Below are 17,409 nucleotides of genomic sequence, written 5' to 3'. Positions count from 1 at the left end.
TATTGTGTTCCCCCACCCCAGATTAAAATTAGATGCATAATTTGCTTGATGCTTCCACACAGCAGTTTACTGTGATGCGGTGCTGCTCATGCAAGCAAGTTTCAATCAGCATTCACATAACAGATGTCCTCATAAAAATGTTCCATGTTATTTTTTCCCATTAATTCCTGATTGAGGGCCTCCTGCAGATACCATCTTATCAGGAGGTTCATTCCGCACAATATAGGAAACGGACCTTTAGTGTGGCAGCACTTACCTTGTGGAACTCCCCCTTAAATATTAGACAGGCACCATCTCTGTTATCTTTTCAGTGCCTATTGAACACCTTCCTCTTTCAACAAGCCTTATCCCAGTCTGCTTTTGCGTTGGAATTGCTTTTTAATATGCTTTTCAACTTTTTTTTTAAAAAATATTTTTTAACCTTTCTTTTTAAAAAATGTCTTCAAAGCTTTTTTAAAAAAAATGTTTTTAAAGTTGTTTTGTTTTAATGTATTTTAATGTCTGTTTTTATGATGTTGTAAAGTGTTTTTAGTGCTTTTGTTTGCCGCCCTGTGCTCCTGCTGGGAGGAAGGGCGGGATATAAATCAAATAATAAATAAAATAAATAAATTTACCATGTCTGCAGAAACGTTTTTTAAAAACCACAGAAATGGTAAATCTGCATTAAAGCAGCAGGGGCGGGGGATGGAATATGCTGTGGTGGCATCTGATGAGAACAACATAACGGGGATGCTATGCAAAACTTACCTGCATGAGCAGTACTGAATCCACAATAAACTGCTGTGTGGAAGTGCCCTCAGGAAGATTTTTTTTTTCTTGATCAGTTCTGGCATGGGCAAGCATCCTCCTTGCAAGATGGTCCTGTTAATATTGTGTCCGAATGTCCTGGCCTCCCTTCTCTCCTTTGCCTAGTGATTTCTAGGATTCCCTCATGCCTGTCAGCTGTAGTGCACATTGCACCAGAGAATCCCACTAGTCCCCCCCACAACAACAAATGATGTTGCTGTGCAAACAGGTAGCGAGAAGGGAGATCAAAGCTGGATGTGACCTCTTATTTGAGGAGTGTAGCACAATGGATGCAATAGCTTAAATTTTTCACAGCACACTTCAGCTCCTGTCATAGTCTAATTGTTTGTCTTTGCACACAGTATGAGAGCCACTGCTTTAAGGACACAGAAAGAGATAAATAGATTCAGTCATGTGGGTGTGTGCAATTATCTTGCTTTTCATTTTTAAAAATTCCCAAAAAGGGTCACAAATTTAAAAATGCAGCACAATATAAACAGCAACAAAAATTATGTAGCAGGTAAAAATCAGTAGGAAACAGCAACAAAATCATGAAGTGGCAATCAGTATGAAAATATCCCAAAAGCACATTGGAATAAGTTTTTTACACTGCATATTATTCAGTAAGGCCAATGTTCTGTATTCAGAAACAATGTACACTGTGGGGTTTGGAAGAATGCAAATAACTATCCTAAATAAGCAGAAAGTGGCATGAATTATTGACCTTGCAAAACATCCCCGTCATCCCTGCTGATTAGAAATTATTTTTAGCTACAGATAAGCAGCTTTTAAGTCTCTTTGCCAATGTTTGATAGTTTTAAGTATAATAGTATAAGATTTTTGTCTTCCAGAGAGAGGCATCATGCCACAGAAACGGCAAATGTTTTCAGGTTCATGGCTATGATAGATGTTAAACCATTTTGTTGAAAATCACAGGAGTTAATCTCTTTACTATTGATTTCAGATTAGAAATAGATCTGAACAATAACAAAAGTCATTCAAAAGTCCTAAGCAATTCTCCTTTACCAAGACAAGGGTATTTTCCCACTCCTTGTTTACTTATTTCCAAACATGAATTTAAGAAATTCTAACAGCAAAGTTTGGTAAATAAAACTGTGCAGCTAAACATTTCTGAATCTATAGTTTTGGGAAAGGATTTATAAGAGCTTAACTGCCATTTTCTGTTTGTAATAATGGCATACAGAGATAGAAAGAATTTTGTTAATTTTATTTTGGTATTGCCAAGTTAGTTGGCAGTATGATTGTTTTTTAACTCAGACTTTCTGTTTTGGTCTTCTGTTCACTATTTTGTGTGTATGTATGGGTGTGTCTCATTATAGAACAAAGTGTGGTCTGGTTACATATGGCGCAATCACAGTTTAGGAATGTCATTGTTTTGATTTATGTACCCACCATTTACAGTCACCAGACTAGTGCTACACGTCTCCTTTTCTTGCCCAGAAATGTGCATTACAATCCTATGTATGTTTACTCAGAAGTAAGTCCCACTGTGTTCATGGGACTTACTCCCAGATAAGCATGCACAGGATTACAACCTGCAATCCTATGCAAATGTACATGCAAACTAGAACTAGCTAATATTACTTCTATGTAAACATGCATATGATAAGATTGTAAGTTTGACATCTAGAGTCTCCCAATTTAACTTTTTTCTTCAGATACACATAGTAAAACAAAGCATGAAAATACAAATCATGTACAGGATCCTGCACAAAGCAAATCTAAATCAACATGGGATCTGCATTCTAAGACAATGCTTTCCACTTATTTTCTTCCAGGAAAGAAAAATGTTCATCACAATTGGCCCTATGAAACATACTTGCTGGGGGCAGAATGGTGTCTGTATGTGCCAGTGATTATAGTTGTGATCTTTTTGTGATGCTACTGTATACAGACTTGTATCAATCAGACACATTATGGATAGACAATAGATTTCCCTACAAGATTCTTTATGGAACTGTACCAGGAACAAATCTAGGCAAAATAGGATGCTCATCCTCTTTTTCTTCACCGGTCTTCATAGCTATATTGAGCTTAAGCCAAAACAATGGAATTTCCTTCTCATCCTGTGGCCATCTGAGGTATGTTTTCTTTTTTATCAATTTTCTCATTCTGTGATAGGGAGACAGGTACTCACTGGGAATGTCCTCCAGAAAAATGAGAAGCAGTACATCCTTGTTCTCATCAAACAGGCGAAAACTTGCCACCTGGATCTCCTTGGAGCACCACTCACTTTCCATGTAGTGGCGACTTATGATACAAATGGTCTTCTTGCTGGCATAGATGTTGTTTACAATATTTTCCAAGATGGACCGTCCAGGCTCAAAATCTCGGTGATGGAAGCAGAGCTTCCAATGAAATTGGTCTTCTAGTACTGGCAGGAGGTCATTCATCACCCACTCTTCATTGTGTGCGTTGTAAGAAAGGAAAGCATCATAATCATATTCCATGTCTCGCTCCTTCCTTTTTTCCCTCTTGTCAATAAAGTATGCAAGTAATAGGTAGTAACTATAGATCATGTGCAATCTCCATTGATAAAACAAGCAGATAAGCATCAATAAAATGACCGCAATGGTATTTGTGATATACAGGATAAACGCATGGTCTATTATGCAAACAGAGGTCTGAAAGGTCCACAATTTCTGCCCCTTTTGTGCTGGAGGGGAACCACAGGTGTACTGGTAGAAATGGAGCACCTGAGTTTTAGGATCTTTTAGTGACCAGTTGAGGAACATTTGATTACTGCAGCAGCAGGGGAAATAATTTTGCCTGAGATCTAGAAAAAGGAGGGCAGGCAAAGCCCTTATTTGTTCTTCTGTGATAATGTCTATTTGGTTTCCAGCTACTCTGAAGAGGGTCAGCTTGGAAAGGTTACTATGGGAAATAAAGCTGAGTGAATTTAGTCCATTTTTATTGAGATGGAGTTCTTTCAGGTTTGGTACAGGCCAAAATAGTGTACTGGTAATAGAGTTAAGAGCATTGTCACTCAGATCAAGCTCTTGGAGTGTAGGGGTATATTTAAAAGTCCTGGGATCCAAGAAAGAGATTGCCGTTGCCTGCATGGATCTGCACAATGGACTCCAACCCTTGTAAGAAATTAACTGGAAAATTCTTGAATCCATTATGTCGTTGGCTGTTTATGTTTAATTTGTTCAAGGACTTCAGAAGCTTAAAGGGTGGGTTGGCAAGCATTTTGGAGGACTCATAATTGATATAATTGTTAAAAAGCTGGATGTCTACTAAAGAGCTTACCCCTTGAAAGACTCCTTCTTGGAAAGTGTCTTTGGTGACCTTGTTGCTACCAAGAACAAGAGTCTGCAGATTACTCAAACCTTCAAAGGCTCCAGGTTCTATAGTGGCAATCTGATTGTCTGCTAGATTAAGAAAAAGCAGAGAAGTAAGATTCTTAAAAATGCCTTTCCGTAATGAATCCAGTTTATTTTGCCTTAGTACCAGAGTTTCCAGCTTCTTTAAGCTTCCTGAATAAGGTTTGTTAATTTCTGCTAAAAGATTTTCCCCCAGATTCAATTCTTGCAGTCTGTGCAGATCGCCAAAGAGATTTGGGTGGACATGAGAGATATGGTTTCCGGTGATAGAGAGAATCTTTAAATTATATAGATGGGTAAAGTCATCTGGGAGAATTCTATGGATTGTGTTAAAACTAAGATCTAGGCTTTCTAATGATGTAATGTAAGAAGTAGCTTTCGGTACCATAGTGAAATTGTTGTTTGTCAAAGAAAGAACTTGCAAAGAATGCAGGGACTGAAACGATGTCATTGGCAGCATATTCAACTTGTTAAATGCCATATTCAGATACCTTAGATGGGTGCAGTTTTCAAAGGCTCCTTCTTTAACACTTGTGAACATATTGTCTTGTAAGTTAATAGTTTCAACATTTCGGTGCCATAAACATACCTGCTCTATAAGTCCATCTGATTCAGTCAAGTTTAACTGGTTTAGGTGGATAGCCTCTAGCAGGGAACAATTCATCTTTTGGATTACCTCTGATGTATCTGATAGTTTCATAGTGATTCCTCCTAAAAATAATGTCTTTAACCCTTTTAGGAAGCAAGGGTCTTGTATCAGCCATATAATGGAGACCTCAGGGATAGAGGAGGATAAATCGAGTGAAAAAAGGTTTTGTAAAACTGGAGTTGTAACCTCAATGAGAGAAATTGGATTCTGGGAAGCATCCAGTTCACGAAGCTGTCCAGGTACACTAATGATCTCTTTGGATGAGAAGCTTTGCAAACCATTGTCTTTGATGTGTAGCTCCTCCAGAGACTCCACATTAAAGACAGCATGAATAGCATTCAAGGCATGCAATCTATTTGAAGATAAATCAATTACCTTTAATTTATCCAAATGGGCAAAGGCAGATGGTTCAATCTTGTATATTTGGTTGTTCCCAAGCAGCAAAATGGTGAGATTTGTGAGCCCATCGAACATGGAGCTGGAGAGAAGAGTCAGTTGGTTTGCAGTGAAGTTCAAGAACTCCAGGTAGCTTGTGTGTATGAAAGCACCTTCTTCAATGCGATTTATTTTGTTCTGAGAAACATTGAGAACTTGTAAGTGACTCAAGTTGCTGAAATCACTCTTCCCCAGACTTGAAATTGTATTCTCAGACAAATCCAAAAAACAAAGTTTGCCAGGCAGTTTTGTTGGGACATTAGTCAGCTTCCTCTTGTAGCATAGAACTTTTGTTCTGTTACCTAAGGTTTCATGGACCTCACAGTTCTCAAATGAGTAAGGGGTCACCCCTTGGTCTTGATTGAATAAAAGGAGCAACATCGATACAAGCCTCAGAGAAAACATCCTCGTCATTGTTTTACTGCTCCCTGGAAGTATGAGAACAAAATGGGTTAATTTCTGCTGTGAAAGATGTGTGTTCCTATATCTGAAAGTGAAATTCAGCTACTTACAAAACAAGAGGAAATGTTCCAAATGAGGAACATAAAAGGGCTAGCTCTACAAATGACACTACGGTTTGCTAAGTTATTAGTAAGGATTTTTGTGTCTTGATTAATTAGTGAAATGGAATTATAGAAGTCTCCCTGATCTGGATCCTTACCTGGTTTTAAAAGTAGTATGATATGAGAAACCTTCCATAATTCTGGTACTGACAATCCACAATGCCATTAAGTATAGTTACCAAACTAGGTAGTAAAATATCTACATATGGCTTATAAACTTGTATTTTAACTGTAGGAAATTGCACAGTAAATAATCTCAGGAGATATTTCCTGCAACCTTATCTACCCCCCAGACTCTCAGATTTCTTCACCTGCTCTGCTTTTCTGCTTTTCTGGCCTTGGCACTTAAAAATCCATGGCTTTTCCTGGCTTTTCAGCTGTGTCCTCCATTTTATCTTTGACTTCATCAACACTTGTCTCAAGTGGTTTCAGGGTTCCCTACCACCACCAACCTTCTTCACTAATTTGATGTGCATCTTTGCCATTATTAATTTCCACCAACAGCTTCTGACCAACCTTATAGAGTTTTAAAACCTTTGGACCCATGCCAGGGACTCCCTCATTCTCTCTTGCTGGCCCATGGCTCACCTCATAGTTTTTGATGCCAAAATAATCATGCAAAGTTTTTTTATTTGCTTTGCAAATTTATGGAGGTTATGCCCCCCCTTTTTTCCAAAAAGTTACAGATTTAGATCTCATTTTCATTTAGGTACTATTTTTATTAAATTTTGCTAGTCAAGCCACCATCTTTTGGTGGTGACATCACTCTCCCTTTTGTGTCAATACAATTCATCATCATATTATTCCTAAATTATTTCAGATACTCATACTAGAACGCGGTTTGAAGAGGTGTGTCTTTGCTTATTGCCCAAAAGGAAAACAATGATGTGACTAGACACATCTGAGTAGAAAGGCTATTCTGATGATATTGCTTGATGGCAGGTATAGTAAAAACATACAGTAGATGAGCAGATGTAAGGCCTGACAGGCCCCATATTTGGGCATGGGAGGAACTGCCACGGACCCACCTCCAGGGTCCATTCCATATAGTGAATCTGCATAGTCTAGTAGTGACAATTGTGAGTTGTTAACCTGAAAGTCCCCAGTTCAGGGGACCTCAGCTAGGCAGTATTCTCTCATCCTCAGGCCTTCTACCTGCAACACTGGCCTATCTTACAGGGTTATTGTAAGGATTACAGAGATAGTGCATGTAAATATTAATTAGGCTTCCTAGAGCTACACTTCCAGTGGGCGAAAAGTTAGATATGCAAGCACCCACACTTTGCATTTGAAAGAAGTGGAATTACTATTATTTATTGAATTTATATCCTGCCCTTCCTCCCAAAGGCAACAAACACATGAAACAACAAAACAATTTAACAACAACGAAAGGGCTACCAGTTTATAGAGCCATTTCTTCTCTGCAACTTTGGCCAAGTTTTGAGTACAGTACTGATTTACTTTGGCTCAGCCAATTTTTTTTCTCCAGAAGTCAGAATACCTGTTTCCAGCTTTGCTGTCCTGAGAGTCCACAAGTACAATAGTTTTCCAGTTAAAGTAGGCTTCTCTGTTTATCAAACAACTTGCTTGATAGGTTTGCTAATTTCTGGACGCTGTCATACATGGGTGGTGCAATCCTATGTATGTCTACTCAAACATAAGCCCTATTGACTTCAAAGGGGCTTACATCCAGGTAAGTGCATAGAGGATTGTAGCCATAGTGAACCATTTTGTTCAAGGAGCACATTTTTGGCAAGAAACAATAATTTGTATGTACAGCAGGGACACAATATCTTGGGTCACAAGTAAACATATTTTAAATTGCATCAGCGAGAATGTTGCCTGTGGAGCTTGTGCTCTAACAGGCTCAGCAAGATTTTTTTCTCCTTCATAATGCCTCCTTTGCAAGCCTTCCATTCCAGACTTTTCAGCCAATCGGAAAACAGAGATCGGATACTGCAAACTGAGAGCGACTCCAGGAAGCTAGCCTTTTAGCCAATGTGGAGCAAAACATGGATGGTTAACAAGCGAAGGTATCAGAAAGGAGGAACACATCTAGGGTAAGCACCTGCCTGTACTTGTGTTTTCAGAACTTCAGCTGTAAATAAAATGCTCCAAGGGTGCTTCCAGACTGACACTGTTTTGAGGTGAATAAACTAGTGGCACATTATCTAATTCTTGTACTGCTGAAACTAAGCAGGTCTGGAACTTTAAGCTGCCTAGATGCAGTAGCAGATGCATGTTTCAGAGGAATACATATTTCACAGCAGGTATGATGACATAATTTCCTGCAGTTCTATGTGCTAATCTTCTGCCTGCAAATAAATAACTCAGGAAGCTTGTATTATATCAAGACAGACTGTTGGTACATCAAGCTCAGTACAGTCTATACTGACTGGCAGTGGCTCTCCAGAGTTTCAGGCAAGGGTCTTTCCCAGCCCTTCCTAGAGTCACCAGAGATTGGACCTGGGTCCTTTCATATGCAAAAGGTTTTCTCAGAGAAAAAGCCACCAGATAAACTTGGTAGAGGAAGACAAGGTTTCATTAGTATGCACAGGTAACTGTTTAACTGCCACTTTTATTTTGAAAAATTCCAAAGCCCACTTTATTATGACAATCCAAAATGTCATAAAATAGTAAACAAGGTTTTGAGCACTTCAGAATTCCTCATTGGACTGGATGTTAAGCAAAGCGAGGATTAGGAGAGGAGGAAAACAAGTCTTCTCATTGAAGCCATAATGCCTACTTCAGTCAAAAGTTTATTTTTGTGCAAGCAGTTCTCTGAGCTTCAAGTATATATCATGCAATTATTTGTTGATGTAGCAGACATACCTTAAGTATCAGCAATATGTAGGTGTACTGCAGAGCATGGAAAAGTTACTTTTTTGAACTACAACTCCCATCAGCCTAATCCAGTGGCCATGCTGGCTGGGGCTGATGGGAGTTGTAGTTCAAAAAAAGTAACATTTCCAAGCTCTGGTTGTAGAGATCAAGGTACAAGTGTGAGCACGTATCAATTTATAGATGGCAGTAACGTTGACAGATATCTATGTGCTGCTGTAACTGAGCATGTATGTTTCCTCAAATAGCTTTACCTACATCTGGCACATCTCTTGTGACTACAGAATGTCAGAATGATTTATGTAAGATGTTATATTTCCTTGTTAACTTACAAACCAGTGTCCTGTAAATAAGCCAAGCAGATGGAATTTGTTCCTTTATTTACAGTAAATTTGTTTTGCCCAACACATCCAAAGTACTTATGCACTGACCTGTGTCACATATATAGAATTGTTTATGTCATTCATTTGATGATCTCCATAAAGTCTTGAAATAGCTCACAGCCTGATTCCACCTTACCAGCAGGCATCAAGAAAATTGTGTTAAATCTGAGCATTTCAACCTTAAGTTCTTTCTTGGCTAGCAGAGGTAATTGTTCTCTGCCTTACTGATGTTGTTATATATGATGAGTAATGCAAATAATATTATGCCATTTGCAATTAAGCGTCATTCTTTCCAACAGTTGTAAGAAGCATGTGGTGCATAGACGTGGTTGGGCTGTGAGTGGGTGGCATAGATATAGCCATTGTGCTTTCCTTTGTGCATTCTTCATAGAAAGCAGTGCAAAGTGTTGAATGGAAGAAAGTGTCTTTGGTGCATAATTCAATACAATAGTAGCACAAGAACACAAGAAGTGGGAAGGCATGAGGGGGTCCATGTAAGCCTAAAGCCTCATAGGAAGAAATGTTATTAAATAGACAAGAGTGGATACACATTTTAGCTGCCAATATTCATCTTTCTAAATAGCATTATTAGCCTGGTTTTTAATACAAAAAGTTAGTCATCTACAACAAAGAAATGTAGCATTGATTGAATGTCACAGTGTTGAAATGTGTTCATCATATCCTGCAGTTTTGTTTAGTGGTTAAAGTATCATGCTACATTTAAGGTTGTTTGATGGAACATCTGAGTCATCATGTTCTGCATGCCAGGCTCTAGTTAATCTACAGTTTAGAGTGTTTACAGGAACAAACAGCATCAGTGGAATTCAAGGTCACTATTGGCATTTTGGATGTGTATAGGACACCTGTTATTAGGCCCATTTCTGTGCTGTCAAAGAATGCAAACTATCAAGTTTTTGCAGAGGCTTTTCTTCAGGAGGAAATTCCTGTTCTGTACAAAAGTTTATGAAGTTAAGAGAAAGTGGGGCTCTTTCTCAATAGAATCTTATTTCTTGTGCCAAAAAACTATCAAAATACCGTAAGCCTTGCCACAGATGCGCGCACATCCCTGTCATGAGCCAAGATGGCAGCAGAGGCTTCAGCCCCTTAGGGAAATCTCGGCTGCCATCTTGGTTAAGGGCAGCACTGCGCGCACACCCGCACAACAGCTGAGAAAGGTAGGTTGAGCAAGGGAATGGCAGGAGCTCTGAAGCTCTTGCTGTGCGATCCACAGCAGCAATCCTGCCACGAATCGGGGAAGGGGAGTGCCGGTGCCCAGGGCAGGCTTGTGCCCAAGGGCCCTGGCATGTCTGGTCCCGGCCCTGGTAGGAAGGTAATACCTGAACTAGGTCTAGAACCTGGTTCTCTCTCCATCTTATTACCTAACAGGGTTTTGTTGCTTTGAGTTGTATCAGTGATAGTAACACTGGAAGCTGTACACACAGTTTCCAAATCATGTGAAGTATTAGTTCCCCTCTGTTCAGCACTGGTTAGGCCTCATCTTGAGTGCTGCGTCCAGTTCTGGTCTTTGCACTTCAAGAAGGATGCAGACAAACTGGAACAGGTTCAGAGGAGGGCAACAAGGATGATCAGGGGACTGGAAACAAAGCCCTATGAGGAGAGACTGAAGGAACTGGGCATGTTTAACCTGGAGAAGAGAAAACTGAGGGGAGATATGATAGCACTCTTCAAGTACTTGAAAGGTTGCCACACAGAGGACGGCCGGGATCTCTTCTCGATCATCCCAGAGTGCAGGACACAGAATAATGGGCTCAAGTTGCAAGAAGCCAGATTTTGACTGGACATCAGAAAAAGCTTCCTAACTGTTAGAGCCATACGACAATGGAACCAATTACTAGAGAGGTAGTGGGCTCTCCAACACTGGAGGCATTCAAGAGGCAGCTGGACAGCCATCTGTCAGGAATGCTTTGATTTGGATTCCTGCATTGAGCAGGGGGTTGGACTTGATGGCCTTATAGGCCCCTTCCAACTCTACTATTTTATGATTCTATGAAAATATTTATATAAGCATGACTTTCAAATATGTTTATGATTTATACAACCTGGAAAGATATTTATAGTGCAATCCTATGTTTGTTTACTCAGAAGCAAGTCCCAATGTATTCAGTGGGGCTTACTCCACCAGGGAAAACTGTACCCTGAAGTGATGAGGAACTTGTTCTTTTAACAAGTCTTTTTTTATCCCAGTCTCTGTCTGTGCTGGAATTGCTTTTTAATATGTTTTTAAACCTTTTCTTTAAAAAAATGTTTTTAAAGCTTTTAAAAATGTTTTTAAAGATGTTTTGTTTTAATATATTTTAAAGTCTGTTTGTATGATTTTTAAAGTGTTTTTAGTGCTTTTGTTTGCCGCCCTGGGCTCCTACTGGGAGGAAGGGCGGGATATAAATCAAATAATAAATAAATAAACTTCATTCATTTTTTTAAAAAATCAGTATTAGTTTCCTACATAATAAAAACTGTGATAAACCCTTAAAAATAGGGTTGGAGGGAGAGATAAAGATTTACAACACAAACACAAGTCTGCGCTATGTTTACTCACAAGTCCCATTAATTTACAGCACAATCCTAACCATGTTTACTCAAAAGTAAGTCCTAATGGAGTTCAATGGGGTTTACTCCAGGTACATGCTTTACTCCCAGAAATGGCTTTTCTCCCAGAAAAGCAGATATTGGATTAAGTACTTTCATATTTCATAGCCCAGGGTCTGACTCTTGGACAGAAGAGGAAAAAAAACGTTAAGCCATATTACTTACGCAAACTGCAAAAATCTTAAAGCCACCATTTTCTGACGTTGAGCCTAGGCATGCCTGGATCAACAAGTCACAACTCTGGCTTCATTGGCTGCAATCCTGAAAGGGCAGGGTTACAGTCAGAGCTTTGAAAAGTTACTTTTTTAAACTACAACTCCCATCAGCCCCAGCCAGCATGGCCACTGGATTAGGCTGATGGGAGTTGTAGCTAGAGCAAGGGTCTGTAAAAAAAAAAGTTGCGTGGGGGGGCGATTTACGTTTTGGTGTGTATCTCGGGAACTAGACCACCTAGAAACTTACTTTTTTTAAAAATTGAAGCTGAGAGTCCGGAGATTAAGGGATGCTAGCCAGAGAGCCGGAGGGCCCCCCCAAAACCGGAGACTCCAGCCAAAAACCAGAGATTACACAACATGGAGGCAATTCTGGCTGGAGGTGAGAAAGGCAAGGGCGGGGCCGGAGAATACAGCCATTTGCCGGAGATCTGGCATCCCTAGTTATTACTGCTACTACTATTTCAGTTTGTATCCTGCCCTTCTCCCAAAGTCCCCCAGGGCAGCATTACACAAATTGTATGGGCTCATAGAATCATAGAATAGTAGAGTTGGAAGGGGCCTATAAAGCCATCAAGTCCAGCCCCTGCTCAATGCAGGAATCCAAATCGAAGCATTCTCGACAGATTGCTGTCCAGCTGCCTCTTGAATGCCTCCATTGTCGGAGAGCCCACTACCTCTCTAGGGAATTGGTTCCAATGTCGTATGGCTCTAACAGTTAGGAAGCTTTTTCTGATGTCCAGTCAAAATCTGGCTTCCTGCAACTTGAGCCCATTATTCTGTGTCCTGCACTCTGGGATGATCGAGAAGAGATTCCGGCCCTACTATATGTGACAACTTTTCATGTACTTGAAGAGTGCTATCATATCTCCCCTTAGTCTTCTCTTCCCCAGGCTAAACATGCCCAGTTCTTTCAGTCTCTCCTCATAGGAGTTTGTTTCCAGTCCCCTGATCATCCTTCTTTGCCTCCTCTGAACCTGTTCCAGTTTGTCTGCATCCTTCTTGAAGTGTGGAGACCAGAACTGGATCCAGTATTCAAGATGAGGCCTAACCAGTACTGAATAGAGGGGAACTAGTACTTCATGTGAATTGGAAACCATACTTCCGTTAATGCAGCCTAATATAGCATTTGCCTTTTTTGTAGCCACATCACACTGTTGGCTCATATTCAGCTTGTGATCAACGACAATTCCAAGATCCTTCTCACATGTCGTATTGCTGAGCCTAGCATCCCCCATCTGATAACTGTGCATTTGGATTCTTTTTCCTAAGTGTAGAACTTTGCATTTATCCCTGCTGAATTTCATTCTGTTGTTTTCAGCCCAATGCTCCAGCCTATCAATGTCCTTTGAATTTTGTTTCTGTCTTCCAAGGTATTAGCTGTGCCCCCCAATTTTGTATCATCTGCAAATTTGATAAGCATGCTCTGTACCTCCTCATCCAAGTCGTTAAAAAAAATGTTAAAGAGTACTGGGCCCAGGACCGAGCTCTGTGGTACCCCACTCGTTACTTCCGCCCAGTTTGAGAAGGAACCATTGATAAGCACTCTTTGAGTATGATTCTGGAGCCAACTGTGGATACACCTGACAATTGTTCCATCCAGCCCACATTTAGCTAGTTTGCTAATCAGAATATCATGGGGCACTTTGTCAAAAGCTTTGCTGAAGTTGAGATATATTATGTCCACAGCATTCCCACAGTCTACAAGGGAGGTTACCCAATCAAAAAATGAGATAGGATTAGTTTGGCAGGATTTGTTCTTCGTAAATCCATGTTGGCTCCTAGTAATCACTGCATTGTTTTCAAGGTGCTTACAGATTGACTGCTTTATAATCTGCTCCAGAGTTTTTCCAGGGATTGATGTTAGGCTGACTGGTCTGTAGTTCTCCTTTTGCCCTTTTGCCCTTTTTTGAAGATAGGGACAACATTAGCTCTCCTCCAGTGTCGGAAGGCAGAGCTGGGGTCACAATCCCGGGGAGCTGGATCCCGGAGAGTTGGGAGAAGAGTATTCGGATGGATGGCAGAGGGTAGGGGGAGGAACTTCCCCCCTTTGGAGCGAAGACGAAACAGAGGAACTGCCAGTGATAAGGTTGCTTAGCAACGGGGAGGCTGAGCCCTCCCTGGACATTCTCACGCCTCCCCCTCTTTCAGGCTCAGAGCAAGAGGGGAAAGAGGGAGGGCTGCTCACAGCTGAAAAGCGGGGAGGCAGTTTACCATCAGCCCCTCCCCTATCCCCATCCTGGAATCGGAAACTTCAGAAGAGGAGGGGGTGATGCTTCCCCCCTCACCGCGCACACGCAGACAGCTGAAAAGACAGGAGAGAAGGGGGGGAAGGCGGGCAGTACCTGAGGGGCAGTTAAGGAGGAGCGAAAGATTGCACGCCCGTTTGGCCCCTTCTTAAAGAACAGGCGGGAAGAAGTCCCTTGCTCTGTCAACTTTCTCCCAATGCCGCAGGACCTGTATCCCTGTATTGCTTCATGAGAAAACGCAGTCTTTGTTTGGACATTACCCTAATAAAACACGAATTAACTACAACCGCTGGTCTGGTTCCTGAGTCACATCCTGGGCCTGACAGCTTGACAGAGCCACCTAAATCACCCTCAATGCTCTCTTCACTTGACTGGGACAAGATGTCAAAGGGAGCAGCGGGGGGGACGAACCCCACTTCTGAGACGGAAGAAGTGAAACTCTTGAGGACTAAGGTAGCTGATTTGCAGATGGATGTTCAAGCCCTGCTAGCAGCAGTCAAGGCGCTGAAGACGGATAATCAAACCTTGAAGGCCACGATACACCAGATGCGAACAGCCCCTCCAGCTGCCATAGTAAAGGTTCCCATTGGATTGCCCCCAAAATATGCGGGACAAAGTGATCAGTTGGCAACTTTCGTGGCTCAATGTGAGTTATATCTGGATGTCAGGCACACGGAATTTCCAGACGATGGGGCTAAAGTGGCCTTCGTGATTAGCCTCCTGGAGGGAGAAGCTGCAAAATGGGTGACTCCGTATCTCGTGAGAAAGGATACTGTCTTAAGAAGGTACAGAGGATTTATACAGGAGATGACCGAGATGTTCCAAGACCCGCAAAGAGCTGAAACAGTAGCGCGGCAACTAGGCGCTCTGAAGCAAGCTAAAGGGACTGTTTCCAAGTACACTAACGCTTTTAAAATTCAGTCCCAGGAAATTGGTTACAATGACGCCGCCCTGATGTTTATGTACCGGAGTGGATTAAATGCTGAAATCCTGGATGAGTTGGCCAGGACCTCCCCCCCCGCTGACCTACCAGGGCTCATCCGGCTATGCCTACAGATAGATCACCGGATGGAAGGAAGGCGCCTGGAAAGGAAGCAGGAGGTCCCGAGATACTCAGCCTCGGCATCCAGCAGCAAGACCCTTCCCTCTGCAGGGATGGCAGGTAATGCAACTGAGGGACAGGGAGGGGCTAGGCCAAGACTGTCGGAAGAAGAAAAGGAAAGACGCCGTCGGGAACGTTTATGCTTTTATTGTTCAAAGCCGGGCCACGTGGCCAGAGACTGTGGACTGAAAGGGGGGAAAGCTGAGCCGTCGGGAAACTAGAACACCCAGTCCACGTGCAGGCCGGTGGACTGGGGGCAGCGTTGTATAAAGGCCCCCCAACGATCCAACCTCCCTCAAAGGGGGTGTTGGTCTTGCCTATTCAGATTACAACTTCCAGAGGAGTGGTGTTTAATTCCACTGCCTTAATTGACAGTGGAGCCTCCACAAATTTTATTGATGCAAAGTTAGTCAAGCGTCATGGAATTTCCCAGTGGAAACTGGACGCTCCCTTAGCTGTGGAGACTATCGATGGGAGACCCCTGAAGTCAGGAGGGGTGACACAAGCCACGGAGGAAGTGAAACTTCAAATCCCTGGGCACGAAGAGTTCATTTCGCTATACGTGTCAGATCTCTCGAACTTTGAGGTGATTCTGGGAATGCCCTGGCTAGCAAAGCATAAGTTGGAAGGAGGCGGTGGTGTGGTTCACCTCACAGTATTGCCAGGAGAACTGTCAACCTGAAGGAATCAAGAACACCTTAGCGGGGGCAGTGCAAGAGATCGAGCAAGTGACCCTGCCGCCAAAGTATGAAGAATTCAAAGATGTGTTTGATGAAAAAGAGGCAGAGACTTTACCCCCCCACCGCCCTTACGACTGTGCGATTGATCTAGTGCCAGGAGCCAGCATCCCATCAGGGAGAATCTACTCTCTCACAGAGAATGAGAGGGAGGCCCTGAAGGAATTCCTGGATAAAAACCTGAGGCGAGGATTCATACGCCCCTCACAATCCCCTGCTGGAGCGCCACTATTGTTTGTGAAAAAGAAGGGGTGGAACTCAGACCCTGTAACGACTATCGCGCATTGAACCAGATCACCATCCCCAACAGCTACCCGCTGCCCCTGATCTCAGAGTTGCTGGACCGACTGCGCTCTGCAAAAATCTTCATGAAGTTGGATTTGAGAGGAGCGTACAATCTGATCAGAATGAAGGAGGGAGATGAATGGAAAACAGGATTCTTGACCGCTTACGGACAGTATGAATACCTGGTCATGCCGTTCAGGCTTTGTGGAAGTCCAGGAATTTTTCAAAAATTCATGAACGATGTGTTTAGAGACTTGTTGGACATGTATGTAATCTGTTACTAGCTATTGCTAGTCGGGCGGTATATAAATTTAATAAATAATAATAATAATAATGATATCCTGGTGTTCTCAAAGAACCAGGAAGACCACGACCAGCATGTGAAGACGGTGTTGAAGAGACTGAGAGAAAATCACCTGTATGCTAAATTAGAGAAATGTGGATTTGACCTCAAGTCTCTAGACTTCCTTGGATATCGAATCTCAGCGGAAGGCATGGAGATGGACCCAGGGAAAGTAAGCTCTGTCAACTTTCTCCCAATGCCGCAGGACCTGTATCCCTGTATTGCTTCATGAGAAAACGCAGTCTTTGTTTGGACATTACCCTAATAAAACACGAATTAACTACAACCGCTGGTCTGGTTCCTGAGTCACATCCTGGGCCTGACATCCAGTCATCTGGCACTTCACCAGTCCTCCACGATTTTGCAAAGATAATAGACGCTAGGATGCAGTTTGGCCCTGCCAATTTGAACTTGTTCAAAGTGATTAGGTATTCCTTGACCATTTGTCTAAGCTCCAGTCCTGCCCCTTCTACTTCATGTTTCCCGGGAGGGTCACAGATCCTTTTTTGGGAGAAGACTGAGCCACAGTAGGAATTGAGGACTTCTGCCTTTGTCATCTGTTATCATTTTGCCATCCTCATTGAGTAGCTGTGCCACCATTTCTTTTCTGTCTTTTACTATGGATGTACCTGAAGAAAGCTTTTTTGTTGCTTTTAGCATCTCTCGCTAACCTCAGCTCATTCTCAGCTTTAGCCTTCCTGACACCATCCTTGCAATTCCGTGATACCTGCCTGTACTCTTCCTTTGTGGCCTGGCCTTATTTCCCCTTCCTGTATGTGTCCTTTTTTGTTTTCAGGTCATCTCTAAACTTTTTATGAAGCCACTTTGGTTTCTTCTGCTGTTTTTCCCGTTTTCCTTGTTGGAATTGCT

The 17,409-nt window shown here is 42.0% G+C and overlaps 1 protein-coding gene and 1 pseudogene across 3 annotated transcripts in view; one reads left to right on the top strand and one right to left on the bottom strand.

Moving 5' to 3' along the window:
- Window positions 1-1,258: 1,258 nt before the first annotated feature.
- Window positions 1,259-7,307, bottom strand: LOC133380151 (toll-like receptor 13; annotated as a pseudogene).
- Window positions 7,308-7,704: 397 nt separating this feature from the next.
- Window positions 7,705-17,409, top strand: part of ARHGEF37 (Rho guanine nucleotide exchange factor 37) — a 92,979-nt gene continuing 83,274 nt past the window's right edge. For 2 of the 3 annotated variants that reach the window (XM_061616845.1, XM_061616843.1), the window contains exon 1: window positions 7,705-7,840. The gene's annotated coding sequence lies outside the window, so the exon portion shown is untranslated. The remainder of the gene's footprint in view (window positions 7,841-17,409) is intronic. The other variant, XM_061616841.1, reaches the window with a different exon arrangement.

The sequence above is a fragment of the Rhineura floridana genome, chromosome 3, assembly GCF_030035675.1.
Source record: "Rhineura floridana isolate rRhiFlo1 chromosome 3, rRhiFlo1.hap2, whole genome shotgun sequence".
Lineage (NCBI taxonomy): Eukaryota > Metazoa > Chordata > Lepidosauria > Squamata > Rhineuridae > Rhineura > Rhineura floridana.
This window is presented reverse-complemented; position numbering and strand designations above follow the sequence as displayed.